Raw genomic sequence first — 16,266 nt, 5'->3', positions numbered from 1 at the left:
GTTCATGGAGAGTCGCGGGGGAATGGAGATGGTCTTGTTTAGGATTACGGAAAAACGTGTGAATGAATTAAACAGCTGCCTAATGCATCTCTCATCTCTCTCCCTAATGGAGATGTATTGCATCTTAGTGGAGAGAATATCAGTGGGGCCAGGGCTGGGCGGTAGGAGACTGGGGTGTTTGTGCTGGTGTTGCTGTAAGGCATGTGGCTGTGAAGTGGGCAAGCAGAGCTGTCAGGTCAGCTGAGTTGGAATGTATGTACTGGGTGGATGAAATGTCAGGGAAGTGGCATCTAATGGGTGTTGCAACCTTAAGGTTGTGAAGTTTTCTCATGACGTGTTGGTGTGGAGGTGTTATAGAGGTTGTGGATGATTTCCGTGTGTGAAGTGTCGCTGAAGGTCCATTAAGGGGTAGGAGATTGTGGCTGGTTGAGGCTACACAAATGATTGGTATTCTTCACAAGGAAGATTAACTCAGAAATCCTGCAAATAACAACAACAGCACCACAGAAAAGAACACTGTGTGTTGACTTCAGGAATTAGGCTGTCATGGACACAAATATGTGGCAAAACTATGGTCGAAGGCACAATATTGAATTGAATGCAATGTTGGTATCATATGTTGGTATCCCAATAATTTTTTTGCCCACTGCAAATGTAGTCCATGCACTCATAAATAAATCTATGCATAATGTGGAAAAATAGCCTTGCTTTTCAGCCAATTCCTTTCTTAATTAGCTGTATTACACTACTGTTTCTCAGCTTGAGGGTGTCCTGTTGTTATCAAAGCATGGAATTATTTCTTCACACATAACTAACACCTCTGTTTATTTTTAAGCTCCTCACTGAGAGACGCTAATTATCAAAGGATAAACTCTCCTTTCCCAGAATGCCTCAAAAATGGGGATAAATAGTGGACCTATTATTTTGTGATGTATGGAATTAATTATTTTCTGGTAAGGTCAGGATCAGCTTTGAGGTTTAACACTTCATAAAAAAGGCTATATTTGTGGTAAAAGGTAATACAGTTACAGATTCGTTGGTTATAAAGGTTCAATGAGTTTTCTACATTTTGTTATTGTAAGCTCCCCTGATATTCTGTGAGTTTTCTCCATACAAAATGTTGAATTCCTCTGTCTTTTAATAATTCCTGAAGATCTGATCATATTTTGTAAAAGAGTATGGTTTTGAAGAGACCACAGCTCCAGCATGAACTGTCTGCTGGCTGTGACACTGTTTGATGGGATATACATTATTACACATTATAAAACATTTTTAGTGACAAAGACAGCTCACTTCACTTCTATGTGACAGGTAATTTTGTGGCTGTTTTACATTATCTGAGATGGAGATAGATATCACGTCAATGAATATAGGAATGATAAATGCTGCGTTATACTTCATAGGTATGGCGTAGAGGAGAGTAAGTCATGGAGAGACTGGAGGAGAGGATGATTGATACATCTTTGAGCGAGTGAGGGACACCCTGGCAGAGAAAGACAGTGATTAAGATAGTCTTTGAGTGTTAGAGCACGCAGTGGAAAGTGACACAGAGTGATTTAAATTGAGTTAGAGTGTTGTTCCTAATGACGGCAAGACAAGTCAAGTGAGAGAGAGTGTACCAGAGAGATAGTATAGCTGCACCCCTAAACTAATCCTAACACTGGCCCTATCACCAGACTTAGTTCAGGTAGCACCCTACCTCTTGTTGACGCTCTGACTGTAAGCCACGGGTAGGTAATCCTGAAAGGAGCGATACAGTATAATTAATGCTGTTTAATTATGCATGCAAATCATTTCATTGGATGGATTCAAGGACCTGGGCACATTTGAAAGCTGTTTGCACTTTACATTACTGCATGCTTCATAAAAGTGCATTTGAGAGTAAAATAACTGCTGTTGAATTTCTTAAATTATTCTCGTACAGTACTAAATCAAACATGGAAATATATGTACTGTATGACGATCATGTAAATAGCACTGCACTGTGCACTAATCTGTCTCAAATAGGTTTACAACTTACTATGTACGAGAAGGAGGTTCCATTTGACAGAGGTTAATGGTCTGTAATGACAAGACGCTGGAATATTGTAGGTATGTCAGATCATTTGCGAATTCATCTGTCTTTACCTCTTGTGCGTCACGAGAAGAATGTTCCGTCATTAAGTCAGACAACTCTAATCAACGATGTGCTTGACAATAAACAGGGAGCCAAAGTGGAAAACATTCATGTGGTTGTTGATGCGATACAGCCCGTTGATTAAGATGGAAACACAGATCTCAGCAGTCAGACCGCTCAGTGTAGAACTTTCTTCTCCCCTCCCCCGCATCTCCCCAAAGGCGCCCTCTCAGCACCAAGAGGAAGCCATCAACACACAGTTCACTACAGACCTAGAGACTCTCTGTACCCTTAGTGAACACTAGACAGCCACATAATGACACATATTCGCTCTACAGTGCCATAACATCGAAATGCTTATAAACTCAATCTTTCATTTCCTATGTTCTTCAATTCCACGTAGCAGAAGTATACCCTGTTTGATGCAATGAAAGCAGCGCTGTTCGCAGCCTGTGTCTCTACAGGCTGCTGCTTATTGTGAAGTCTGAGAGGTCAATAGCATGGAGAGGATGAATGGGCCTATATGTTGACATAGCTTATACAGAGGCATTGTCTTTTTCCCCAAGTAGAGTGTATCAGAATATCTGTTGGCTGAAAATGAAAGCAGGTTGTGTTGCTTTATTGTGCATCCAAATACATCTCTCACTGACTGAGAAGCTTTACGCTGCCAAGGGGAGGCATTTGGGAAAAGACACAGAGAAGGCAAAACATCTGGCCTCCACATTTTAATTAGAGCTGGCTCACCTTTGGGATCTCTTGTCCTTGAGGACCACCTGACAACAATGTGTTAAAATAACTGCTAATGGTGCGTGTGTGTTTGAATATTTTGAGTAAAACTGCTTGACTCCTTTGCAAGTTTCATTCAGAAAGGTCAATTTGTGTTAAGTCATAAAAAATGCAAATCCCAGCCAGCAACAAGCCTATCGACACTTTCCTCACTGACAGTGCTTTGCTGATCAATTTAAACATTCTTTGAAATTTCAACCAACCAGTATGGTGTGAGTTGTAATTTCCGAGCTCCTCAGATCCAACAAATGTCTCAAGAACGCTGCATAGGGCTCATGTGATGATAGGATCACAACAGCAAGCTGGTTTGGTAGAAGACAGGAATGGGAAATGCCAACGCACATCCCAGGCAGGGAGAGCAAGTACTGTAGATGGCAAAGATGCACAATATATATATTTTTTCACTTAGCCTGTCTGGTAAAAGATGAGGCCTGAGATGTCTGTATCAGCACTGACATCAGCTGGACCCAAGTCAAGCCAACTTGCAACTTCCAGAAGACAAATCAAATCCAAGTGCTAGGCTATACTGCCAAGTGCCATGCTACAGAGTTCTCCCTCAGTGTGCCGAACTGGTTCAACACTTCTATATGCTTCACAAGTTACAGAAAAGTGGAATTAGAGAGGCTTTGTTGATATTGGATGAGGATGATGGCACTTCACCATTTGACTGAAAGTGAATAATTGTGGATTTCAGAGCTGTCCTCAGTAAACCCTTGGGCTATAAACCAGCACTCCTTTGACTGCCAGTCTTTTGTAATCCACTGCTGGAGTCCCAGACCACCTATTGGGATATTTTGTTGGTGGATGTTGTACAGTTTAAAATGGTTGCTCCAAATCTAACGTTGCCTTGGTTATACTGACAATGGGAGTCACACTGTTAGATAGTTATAGCTAAATTCGTTTTTGATCATTTCACATCTCCATGTAGTCTTTGAGGCATGATAACATGCCTTGTTTGAGGGTGAGTTTCAACGGTGCTCCAGCGAGAGCTGTCACGCAGTGCCGTTCTGAAGCAGACACAGACATAGAGGGGAATGAGGAACTTTTCATGTTTAATTAATAATGCTAATGAAACTTAATTAGCACAGCTTATGAAAAATGCATTCAAATGAGAGATGCGCTTTATCCTTAAATAACAAGCCTCCTGTGCTGGATTTGGTGTCCTATTTCATGCTAATTAGACTGCACTAGGGACCATTAATTTAACGAGCGAAGATCATTTTAATCTCTGGCACAGTGGAGGGGCCTAAGACCTGTGATTGTGCTTGTGTGTCAATGTCTCTGTGCATGTGTGTATGTCTCTGTGCATGTGTGTATGTCTCTGTACATGTTTGTCAATGTCTCTGTGCATGTGTGTATGTCTCTGTACATGTTTGTCAATGTCTCTGTGCATGTGTGTCAATGTCTCTGTGCATGTGTGTATGTCTCTGTGCATGTGTGTGAATGTCTCTGTGTATGTGTGTGAATGTCTCTGTGCATGTGTGTATGTCTCTGTGCATGTGTGTCAATGTCTCTGTGCATGTGCGTCAATGTCTCTGTGCATGTGTGTATGTCTCTGTGCATGTGTGTGAATGTCTCTGTGTATGTGTGTGAATGTCTCTGTGCATGTGTGTATGTCTCTGTGCATGTGTGTCAATGTCTCTGTGCATGTGCGTCAATGTCTCTGTGCATGTGTGTGAATGTCTCTGTGCATGTGTGTGTATGTCTCTGTGCATGTGTGTGAATGTCTCTGTGCATGTGTGTGAATGTCTCTGTGCAGGTGTGTGAATGTCTCTGTGCATGTGTGTCAATGTCTCTGTGCATGTGTGTCAATGTCTCTGTGCATGAGTGTGAATGTCTCTGTGCATGTGTGTGAATGTCTCTGTGCATGTGCTTCAATGTCTCTGTGCATGTGTGTGAATGTCTCTGTGCATGTGTGTATGTCTCTGTGCATGTCTGTGAATGTCTCTGTGCATGTGTGTGTATGTCTCTGTTCATGTGTGTGAATGTCTCTGTTCATGTGTGTGAATGTCTCTGTGCATGTGTGTGAATGTATCTGTGCATGTTTGTGAATGCCTCTGTGCATGTGTGTATGTCTCTGTGCATGTGTGTGAATGTCTCTGTGCATGTGTGTGCATGTCTCTGTGTATGCATGTGTGTATGCATGTCTCTGTGTATGTGTGTGCATGCATGTCTCTGTGTATGTGTGTGTATGTCTCTGTGCATGTGTGTGTATGTCTCTGTGCATGTGTGTGTATGTCTCTGTGCATGTGTGTATGTCTCTGTGCATGTGTGTATGTCTCTGTACATGTTTGTCAATGTCTCTGTGCATGTGTGTATGTCTCTGTACATGTTTGTCAATGTCTCTGTGCATGTGTGTCAATGTCTCTGTGCATGTGTGTATGTCTCTGTGCATGTGTGTGAATGTCTCTGTGTATGTGTGTGAATGTCTCTGTGCATGTGTGTATGTCTCTGTGCATGTGTGTCAATGTCTCTGTGCATGTGCGTCAATGTCTCTGTGCATGTGTGTGAATGTCTCTGTGCATGTGTGTGTATGTCTCTGTGCATGTGTGTGAATGTCTCTGTGCATGTGTGTGAATGTCTCTGTGCAGGTGTGTGAATGTCTCTGTGCATGTGTGTCAATGTCTCTGTGCATGTGTGTCAATGTCTCTGTGCATGTGTGTGAATGTCTCTGTGCATGTGCTTCAATGTCTCTGTGCATGTGTGTGAATGTCTCTGTGCATGTGTGTATGTCTCTGTGCATGTGTGTGAATGTCTCTGTGCATGTCTGTGAATGTCTCTGTGCATGTCTGTGAATGTCTCTGTGCATGTGTGTGTATATCTCTGTTCATGTGTGTGAATGTCTCTGTTCATGTGTGTGAATGTCTCTGTGCATGTGTGTGAATGTCTCTGTGCATGTTTGTGAATGCCTCTGTGCATGTGTGTATGTCTCTGTGCATGTGTGTGCATGTCTCTGTGTATGCATGTGTGCATGCATGTCTCTGTGTATGTGTGTGCATGCATGTCTCTGTGTATGTGTGTGTATGTCTCTGTGCATGTGTGTGTATGTCTCTGTGCATGTGTGTGTATGTCTCTGTGTATGTGTGTGTATGTCTCTGTGTATGTGTGTGTATGTCTCTGTGCATGTGTGTGTATGTCTCTGTGCATGTGTGTGTATGTCTCTGTGCATGTGTGTGTATGCCTCTGTGTATGTGTGTGTATGTCTCTGTGCATGTGTGTGTATGTCTCTGTGCATGTGCTTCAATGTCTCTGTGCATGTGTGTGAATGTCTCTGTGCATGTGTGTGTATGTCTCTGTGTATGTGTGTGTATGTCTCTGTGCATGTGTGTGTATGTCTCTGTGCATGTGCTTCAATGTCTCTGTGCATGTGTGTGAATGTCTCTGTGCATGTGCTTCAATGTCTCTGTGCATGTGTGTGAATGTCTCTGTGCATGTGTGTATGTCTCTGTGCATGTGTGTGAATGTCTCTGTGCATGTGTGTATGTCTCTGTGCATGTCTGTGAATGTCTCTGTGCATGTCTGTGAATGTCTCTGTGCATGTGTGTGTATGTCTCTGTTCATGTGTGTGAATGTCTCTGTTCATGTGTGTGAATGTCTCTGTGCATGTGTGTGAATGTCTCTGTGCATGTTTGTGAATGCCTCTGTGCATGTGTGTGAATGTCTCTGTGCATGTGTGTGCATGTCTCTGTGTATGCATGTGTGTATGCATGTCTCTGTGTATGTGTGTGCATGCATGTCTCTGTGTATGTGTGTGTATGTCTCTGTGCATGTGTGTGTATGTCTCTGTGCATGTGTGTGTATGTCTCTGTGCATGTGTGTGTATGTCTCTGTGCATGTGTGTGTATGTCTCTGTGTATGTGTGTGTATGTCTCTGTGCATGTGTGTGTATGTCTCTGTGTATGTGTGTGTATGTCTCTGTGCATGTGTGTGTATGTCTCTGTGCATGTGTGTGTATGTCTCTGTGCATGTGTGTGTATGCCTCTGTGTATGTGTGTGTATGTCTCTGTGCATGTGTTTGTATGTATCTGTGCATGTTTGTGTATGTCTCTGTGCATGTGTGTGTATGTCTCTGTGCATGTTTGTGTATGTCTCTGTGCATGTGTGTGTATGTCTCTGTGCATGTGTGTGTATGTCTCTGTGCATGTGTTTGTATGTCTCTGTGCATGTTTGTGTATGTCTCTGTGCATGTGTGTGTATGTCTCTGTGCATGTGTGTGAATGTCTCTGTGCATGTGTTTGTATGTCTCTGTGCATGTTTGTGTATGTCTCTGTGCATGTGTGTGTATGTCTCTGTGCATGTGTGTGTATGTCTCTGTGCATGTGTGTGTATGTCTCTGTGCATGTGTGTGTATGTCTCTGTTCATGCGTGTGAAGGAGTGGGTAAGTGGTCGTGTTTATGTATTATGTGTGAGTAGTTTGGCAGGGAGCTGTATTTGGGGATAGCATGATTCACACTGCTGTTCACAATTCTGACACCAACTTGGCACAATACAGGCTATTTCTAGAAGGTCTAGAATATTTTCAATGACAGCCAATGTCTTTTAATCCAGTTGATTATGCACTATTTATGAAGTCAACAAAACAACAAAAGAAGCATATATCAGAATCATTACCAAACAATCGTATATGTGTGCATAAATGTCTAACATTTGCTGTACTCTACTAAGCATGTACAAGTGGAATCATCTGCAAAATTATTTTTTTAAAGTTGGTTTTGTTTCACACTCCAATTAGTATTTTCATTAGTGAGCTAGGTCATCGGAGAGCTCTTTCAATGTGTGAATGAGACAAAAGCTGTCTTGAGCTCAAGTGAATTGGAAAACTGCTAAAATGGACCCGGAAGGCATTATATGCCCTAATGCTGCATAAATACTGTGGCTGTATTCAATTGTTCATATTGTTTTATCTTTCTAGATTTTACTGCTGCCATCATCAGTCTAATTATGGCAAATTACTGTCACACATGAGAAACTTTCTTTTGCAACTTAATCTACCCAGAAATTATAATTGATAGTCACCGACACTTTCACTTTCTAAGCATCCGTTGTGCAGAATCTTTATGCAGGGGGCATTTGAACATCTCCTAAGAAGTGGTTGGCAGGCAGGATGGCAGTTCACAATTTGTAGACCTACTGCAGAAGGTGGTAGACTGTCACATTGAGTGTGTCGTTGTCTCAAGTTTCCTAAAAGCGCAGCGACAGCCCAGCTCATCCGTGGAAAATGCCGTTACGCCCTGCAGGGAAGGGCTTGTGATCGGCTTCCTCTCTGTGTGATCCTGCCCCCAAGGCCTGATTCTATCTCAACATAAAGCCATTAGCCAGATCTGCATCGCAAGATGTGCATTTCCTATGGCCATTTACGTCTCTAGAATTATTGCAAATTAGCCCTGGTTTAAGAATATAGCAAATACTGGCTTCATTACAAATATATGACAAATCCCAAGCTGATGTGCAATCAGTAAAAGGACTTCACATAAAACTGCACAATTAAAGATATCAACTATCGACTACACGACTATATGAGGGTGTGTGTGCATGTGTGGGTGTGTGCATGGTGCACGCAAGTGTGTGCGTGTGTACTTCTGTGTGTGTGGGTGGATGGGTTGGTGGGTGAATTGGTGTGTGTGCGCTCTCTGTTACATGGACTGTCAGTTTGGCAGACGCCTGCAGGGGTTGGTGTGTTGCCATGGTGACATGAGGAAGGCATGAAAGAGCAGCAAGGTTTGCCCAACAGGACCAATTTCGATTGGACTGAAGAAATTAGAGGCTTTTCATTTATATCTCCTCAACTTCTTTGTTAATAATAATCCTCAGCTTTAGAGAAACTCTGCAGGATTTAAAAACAAGAGGTAGGCACGATACAGTACAATGGAATGTAGCCTACCTTTGCTGAAATAAGTAATTAAAATGGCTTTACGGACCAGGATAACACATTATTCTGTTGCTGAATTATTCAATAACATCTTTATGTTACTGATGGACTTGCCCCTACCATGTTGCATAACATTGAGTAGATTATCACGGGTGTAACAAATAGCCTCTTGCATGGTACACCTCAAAATATGTTAATGAGCAAGGAACAGCAATACCATGCACCCACTAGTGGTCAAAAGGTTTTTGGCGCTCCAAAGATATGGCACTGTATTCTGTGGGGTGGAATTACTCTGTTCAGTGTCTGTGTTCTTTTGCCCATCTTAATCTTTTTTTTTATCGGCCAGTCTGAGATATGGCTTTTTCTTTGCAACTCTGCCTAGAAGGCCAGCATCCTGGAGTCACCTCTTCATAGTTGACATTGAGACTGGTGTTTTGCAGGTACTATTTAATGAAGCTGCCAGTTGAAGACATCTGTTTCTCAAACTAGACACTCTAAAGTACTTGTCCTCTTGCTCAGTTGTGCACCGGGGCCTCCCATTCTTATTTCTATCCTGGTTAGAGCCAGTTTGCGCTGTACTGTGAAGGGAGTAGTACACAGCGTTGTATGAGATTTTCAGTTTCTTGGCAATTTCTCACATGGAATAGCCTTAATTTCTCAGAACAAGAATAGACTGACGAGTTTCAGAAGAAAGCTCTTTGTTTCTGGCCATTTTGAACCTGTAATTGAACCCACAAATGCTGATGCTCCAGATACTCAACTAGTCTAAAGAAGGCCAGTTTTATTGCTTCTTTAAGCAGGACAACAGTTTTCAGCTGTGCTAATATGATTGCAAAAGGGTTTTCTAATGATCAATTAGCCTTTTAAAATGATCAGCTTGGATTAGCTAACACAACGTGACCCCAAACTTTTGAATGGTTGTGTAAGTTTACTGTTGATAATACCTAAAATTACCATATACATTACAGTTTTCCGTTACAGTGTATGTAAAAAATGTACATTTGACTTTTATTGTCATTTAGCGGATTGTCATTCTGCTCTTATGCAGAATGACTTACAGTAAATGCATTCATCTTAAGATAGCAAGGTGAGACAACCACATATCACAGTCAACTATACAGGATACAAACATTCCAGTCCAGCTAAACAATGTATATATAGCATTTTGCAAAAAAAACATGTTTTCATACACATCTAAAACCTATGAATAAAACATTTAAAGGTCCCCAACCCGCCCCCTTAAGTAATAATTTCATATGAAAAAAATAGTAAATTTACAAAAAAACTCTTCATTTACAGGGAGAAGCTATCATGTATGACAAATTCAATAATTGGTTTGCCATTTGAATTTCTTGGGTAGGTGTCTGAAAGTGAGATTCATAATCAGGATTAATTTGGATGACAGGGAAAAAAGCAACACTTTTCTACCCTGTGTTGTTTTTTTTCTGACAGGTCTCAGCTCTCTTTTCACAGCACCGCTGCACTTTTCTTTCTCTACCTAACACTTACCCAGCAGGGCACTGTAAATGGGTACCATGGCCCTCGGTCTGGGGGCCGCCATTCCACATGCTTTTTAATAGGTGTTCTAATCTAAACTATGGAGAAAGTACAGTATCACAATGAGGCTTCAGGGAAGTCCTACCATGCCATTATTTGGTCACCTTATTTAACTTGTTTTGTTATGTAAGGATGACGATGACAACGTTTTACAATTACATTACATTTGACATTTTAGTCATTTAGCAGACGCTCTTATCCAGAGCCACTTACAATTAGTGCATTTATGGGAGCGTCGTGAGAGTTATTTAAGATACTCCAATTTTCTAGAGGTTATCATATGACTCCTCTGTGCCTCCTAATCAAGAGGATATCTTTAAACTTGGCTTTTCAGGACTTGATAAGGATGCCCATTGTCTACAGGGCTTGGGTAAGGAGCAGGCACAGAGGCAGAAGAACAGTCATGGCTATTTATAGTCTTCCAAGACGATACATGAATAAAGGCTGCATGGTCTGATATAAATAAGACAGAAATACTTCCAAAACCGTGACTTTCTCTTAGTGTGGATGTGATGTCTGCGACAAGTAAGCATTCATACTTTATAATGCTTTTATTGACATGTGCATTTAGTCACAGTGTGATTGGCGGCTAAAACTCATTTTTAGTAAGCCTGCAGCAGGTCTGTGGATGGTGCTTCGGCACAGATCCTTGTGCAATTGCATCATTTCCTTGTTGCGGACCCTTGCGGCTATGCAGACACACACACAACACCCCTCCTCTCCCCACTTCTATCCCCCTACTCCATTGCTATAGGGCAGCCATGTGTGTCTGGACAGGGGGTAGCGAGGGCCCAGCACATCTGGCCATCTTCTCCATCAGCTGCCACGTTTACGGAAAGGTGAGAATAAGGACATTATCTCACATGACGTGACTACATTTATCAGAATTACTGGAGTGGAATTTGATAGCTTTTACAGTGGAAATAAAGGCCTAAGACACAATTTTGGGTGTGTTTGTGTATTCATCGACCTGTAAGTGTAAGGATGACTTTATTTAGTCTGACAGAGGTCTGTTTTAAAATAGGAGTGGTCTTGTTCAGATTGATACTCTCTCTGTTAGTGTATATGAGGTACATCTCTAAGCAGTAGGTAATACCCTGACAGCCCGCTCCAGACTGTTCACATTATGAGATCAAAGCGGTATTGCGCAGAGCACACAACATCAAAGCAGTAGCTTCCATGTACTTTACCCCCGTTATCGCCAGGCATGCATTACCCTTCTGTGTTCACACCTCTTTATTTCACACACAAATATCTGGGTCCGCCGTACCAATCTTTCCAACGACACATTGTAAGAGAAGGGTTATCGGTCTGAAATTAGACATGGCAACATATTGGTATTCTCATAGGCAAAATCAACACGCATAGAGGGGTATACGTTATGAACATGAACCAGGCATGCTATTGTGTACCCCAAAAATGGGTTATTATGGCATTGTGATCTTGTTATTGTTGATGGCCACAAAGACCACTTGAGGGCCAGAAAAGTTTACAGTTGAACAAAGTTCTCCGTCCTGAGTCACTACATTCAGGAGATTAACAGCGAAGCATAGCAATTCATAGATGTATGTGGTAGCTGTAAAGCTTTCTGCAAGCTTAGGAGTGATAATGCAGAAGCAGGCTGACATTATGCTATTTTGGAATCTGTCAGTGATAAGGTGTGGGATATGTCAGAGACAGAGATGTGTGGGAAAATGATAGACCCCTGCTGATGAGGAAATAGACATAGGTGAGATATTAATTGTTCGAGTTTCATCTGTGCCTAGCTTATGGTTGTTTTTTTGCCAAGTTCATACTGCATGGAGTTTAGTTCACGTGTAAAACACAACAAGAGGACATTATCCAGTATTCAATACAGAGACCTATTTGTTCTGCAGTTAGCCATCTACAGTATTTATCAATATATAACTACCAGCACCCAAGGATGATACATACTGCATAAATTAATAGGGTTTCCAAGGGGCAGTATTAATCCAAGGCAAAAAATAGGCTTAGTAAGACTAATGATATCCAGAACTACAAGAATGTTATGAAAGACACTGTATTTATTAATCCATTCAAATCTGTGCTATTGATTTAAGGCTTCTGCTGGCAAACCATTTTAAAAGGAGGACCAAAACGTTAAGCGGCTTAATTTGCTGTTTCTTTTTTCTGGGTTTGCGCAATGTTTGGTATATGAGAGTAAATGAGTGCAGGAAACAAAAGAGCCCCACTGGTTCACTATCAGTCATGTTTCTCTTTTCGCTGTGCATCAGTTGCTGTGGGGATCATGGAGATTTAATCCTACTAAACAGCCCGGTGGCAGATAGCCCGGCAGCTAAAAAACAAACGTCTGTGAGACGAGTAAACACATAGCTAAAAAAGGAAGGGGAGAATTAGCTTGCAGCATGTTCACACACTTACAATACATTATTGCACAACACTAACCCGAAAAGAGAGTTATGCATGCATTATATATAGTATGCAACACAGAGGCCACCTTTATTACTAAGATCTACAGACAAAATTAAAGTTGGTGAGAGCAGAGAAGAATACTAGATGAGAGAGGAGGGGGGCGGCATCACACAAAGGTTTCAGGGGCTGTAAAGAGCGGCCTTAACATCTCCAATGTCTTCGGGTTTAAGTAGCATTTTTCCGATCACTGAAGGACATACCTGATGGAAATGTGTCTTCTGCATTATTCCAATACACACACACACACACACACACACACACACACACACACACACACACACACACACACACACACACACACACACACACACACACACACACACACACACACACACACACACACACACACATTAGGCTGGAGCGGGGCAGCCACACTGCAGTGCCCAATGAGCAGTTTTAGATTAAAAGTTTAAAATTGTTTAAAATGCATGTTTCCCCTATTTGGGTGTTCTGTTTAGCATAGGGTCTCTGAAAAACCCACTGATCACAATGTGGCTGCTGCTTTGTGTCTCTCAAAGATGCCTTGTGTTATGTCATATGTACATATTTCTTTTTTGGGCTCCCGAGTGACGCAGTCTAAGACACTGCGTCTCAGTGCAAGAGGCGTCACTGCAGTACCTGGTTCAAATCCAGGCTGCATCACATCTGGCCGTGATTGGGAGTCCCATAGGGCGGTGCACAATTGGCCTAGCGTCGTCCGGGTTTGGCCGGGGTAGGTTGTCATTGTAAGTAAGAATTTGTTCTTAACTGACTTGGCTGGTTAAATAAAGGTTAAATAAATAAAAAATTCAAAAAATTTTCAGATCCATTCCTTTCCATAAGCCTCAGGACTTCATTCTCTGTGCCTCCCCCCCCCCTCTCCAGTTTCTTATCCACATTTAACCCTGTTTAGTAATATGTGGTCTAGTGGTCTTAGTGGTCTAATGCCCCTCTCACACCCTTTTAATGAGCCACTTATCTGACTACCCAAAGTGGCATTCCATCGAGTCTTTATAGGTGTCTTCGATTGGTCTAAGATCTCCCCCTACTCTCCACCAACATAGTCCTATTAAACCCCTCCTCTTCCTGTTCAAACTCCTTCCAACAGCAAGTCCACATTAACTAGGCTATTTTTCATCAATTCTGATGTTCTTCCCAGATTCTCCAGATTCTCTCCTGTTCCTGGCAGAGGAAATGCCCAGTGCTCATTAAAGCTTAATACAATTTTAAATACTCAATCAGAGGTGGGGTGGAGGAGCAGCACAGTGTTTTATCCATTCCTGTGTCCTAGTGCCTATGTTAGTACCACAGCATCAAAGTCCCATAGATCACTGCATTATTCCCTTTTTGTTTACAAAGCTCTACAACACAAGGTTCCAACTTACCGAACTGTTAACCCCCCAGAGTCGATGTCCGCGCCCCGCCGAACTCTAAACAGCATAATAATACAAATCCCTATAAACATCTGTCAGTTTAAGCAAGAGATATCTACATTGGATTTGTCTCAATCCACCACATCCACCGCATCCATGTCGCACATCTGCATCTGCAGTGAAAGAGTGGTGTTTGTCAGACCATGAAACATCCAGAAAATCGGTCTTCTCACAAAATCGCCTGTATAAAAACATGAAATGCCAAACCCGTTCACGATGTTGGTTAACTCTTGAGGTTCCTCGGGTCTCCACCAAACTAGGTAAATCCGCTTTTAGTTTTAAAGTACCTCATTGCTGGAACCAATTCCAAAAAACATTACAATTGGATGTTATGGTGTCGCTCAGGCAATTTAAAATATTGATTGGGGACCTACTTATTGAGGAAGGTAACTGGTTTTCTTGAATATTTGTGTTGTGCTGTATTTTACTGGTTTTATATTGTATTACATTTTTTATGTTGTGTATGCAAGGCTCCCTTGTGAAAGAGATCTCTGGTCTCAATGGTGACTCCCTGCTTAAATAAAGGTGAAATACAAATAAATAAACTGGCCCCACCACGACAAGGCCAAACCTGCCCCCCCCTGCTTTGATCAAGTTTATATTCTGGCCCCATAAAGGAAAGCAGCCGGAAGCAGAAGCCGTAAATAAAATAAATGGCTATAGGATGCCATAACACGAGGCCATTTGAAATAGAGGGGGACGTGACAGTCATTTAAAACCTCATCTGGCTGCCCTGACATGACGTTTCTCAGCAAGAGTAATGGTCAGGGGATGCTGCCTGCTGGTAAAGGTATCACCCCTGTCTAGGGAAACCTGTTTCAGATATTAGAGGAAAAATCCCATACACATCTATCTCCCTGCTATAGACTAACAAACGCTCATTGAGTCTGTTGGCGCCTCCTCCTTATTGTTTTCCACCCCTGTCTTCTCCCATCCTTCCTCCATTCTTTATCCCATTGTCTTTTATTCACTACCAAGCTTCTCTCACCAAGGCTCTGTGCTTTTCTCTGGAGAAAGGGAGGCACGTGTGTGAGTGGGCAACCGTATGTGAGGAAAGGTGATTACTGATCGACAGCTACTGAACAGATTAGAGGGTAGCCTAAATCATTCAACCCTTGAAGCTGTCAATCAGGGATTTCCCTGCCAAGTCCCCGTCTGTAGCTCTGCCTAAGCTTGATCTGGCCAAAGAATCTCTGGATCTAATCAGATAATAAGGTGTCATATGAGGAAATAAATCTATGGAACATTCACACATTCCATTTGTTTCTTCACGACATCACAGGGCGTATGATTACTTGTAGTAACTCCTACATTGATAATCAACCTGGTATTGCATGATCCATAAGGAGGATTGGCATGCAAGACATTTAATCAGTGTGCTGAGTGCTGACAGCCCGCTCATGTAATGATGCTATTGATTTTTACAGACCCTCCATGGTTGGCTGCTTGTAAATCATCTCTTGTAAATCATCTTGTACATTTGCACAAAAATGAAAGCAATATAATCATCACTCTAAGAAACATCTGCTGTTTCTGTTTCCTATTGTTATTATGCCGGATGACAATGAAGGGTTCGTTTTCTAATTGATCAGACTATAAACAATACAGCTTGTAGTCATCCAAACACAATATAGTTGGTGTCTGATGTCTCTCCCTGCCAAAACCAATGAGCATTATAGACTGGCATGTGTACTGGGTATAATAAAGAGTGCCATTTTCAGTGATAATCAACGGATGCCCTCTCTCCTCTTCCTCTCCTGTTTCAACAACAACTTTGTTTTTTTTTACCCAGGCTGTTCGACACTACTTGGAGCACAACTACATGCCTGTTTGGACATGAGACATAACACAACCTTCTGCCAGTAGTCCTGAGGTAAACAGAAACACCAACAATAACACCCAGCTCTACTGACTCCTACCATACAGAACTTGACATAAGACAACCTCTGCATCCCATCTCCAGCACCTGTACAGATTCTCTCCCTCTAACCATTTAGCAGGAATCAAGGATAGTCTTTCTTTGCATTTAAACTACACAGGTATATAAGCACACAGATTTGTGAAGGCTATT

The sequence above is a fragment of the Salvelinus namaycush genome, chromosome 12 (assembly GCF_016432855.1).
Source record: "Salvelinus namaycush isolate Seneca chromosome 12, SaNama_1.0, whole genome shotgun sequence".
Classification (NCBI taxonomy): domain Eukaryota; kingdom Metazoa; phylum Chordata; class Actinopteri; order Salmoniformes; family Salmonidae; genus Salvelinus; species Salvelinus namaycush.
The sequence above is the reverse complement of the archived record's forward strand: the minus strand, read 5'-3'. Positions refer to the sequence as shown.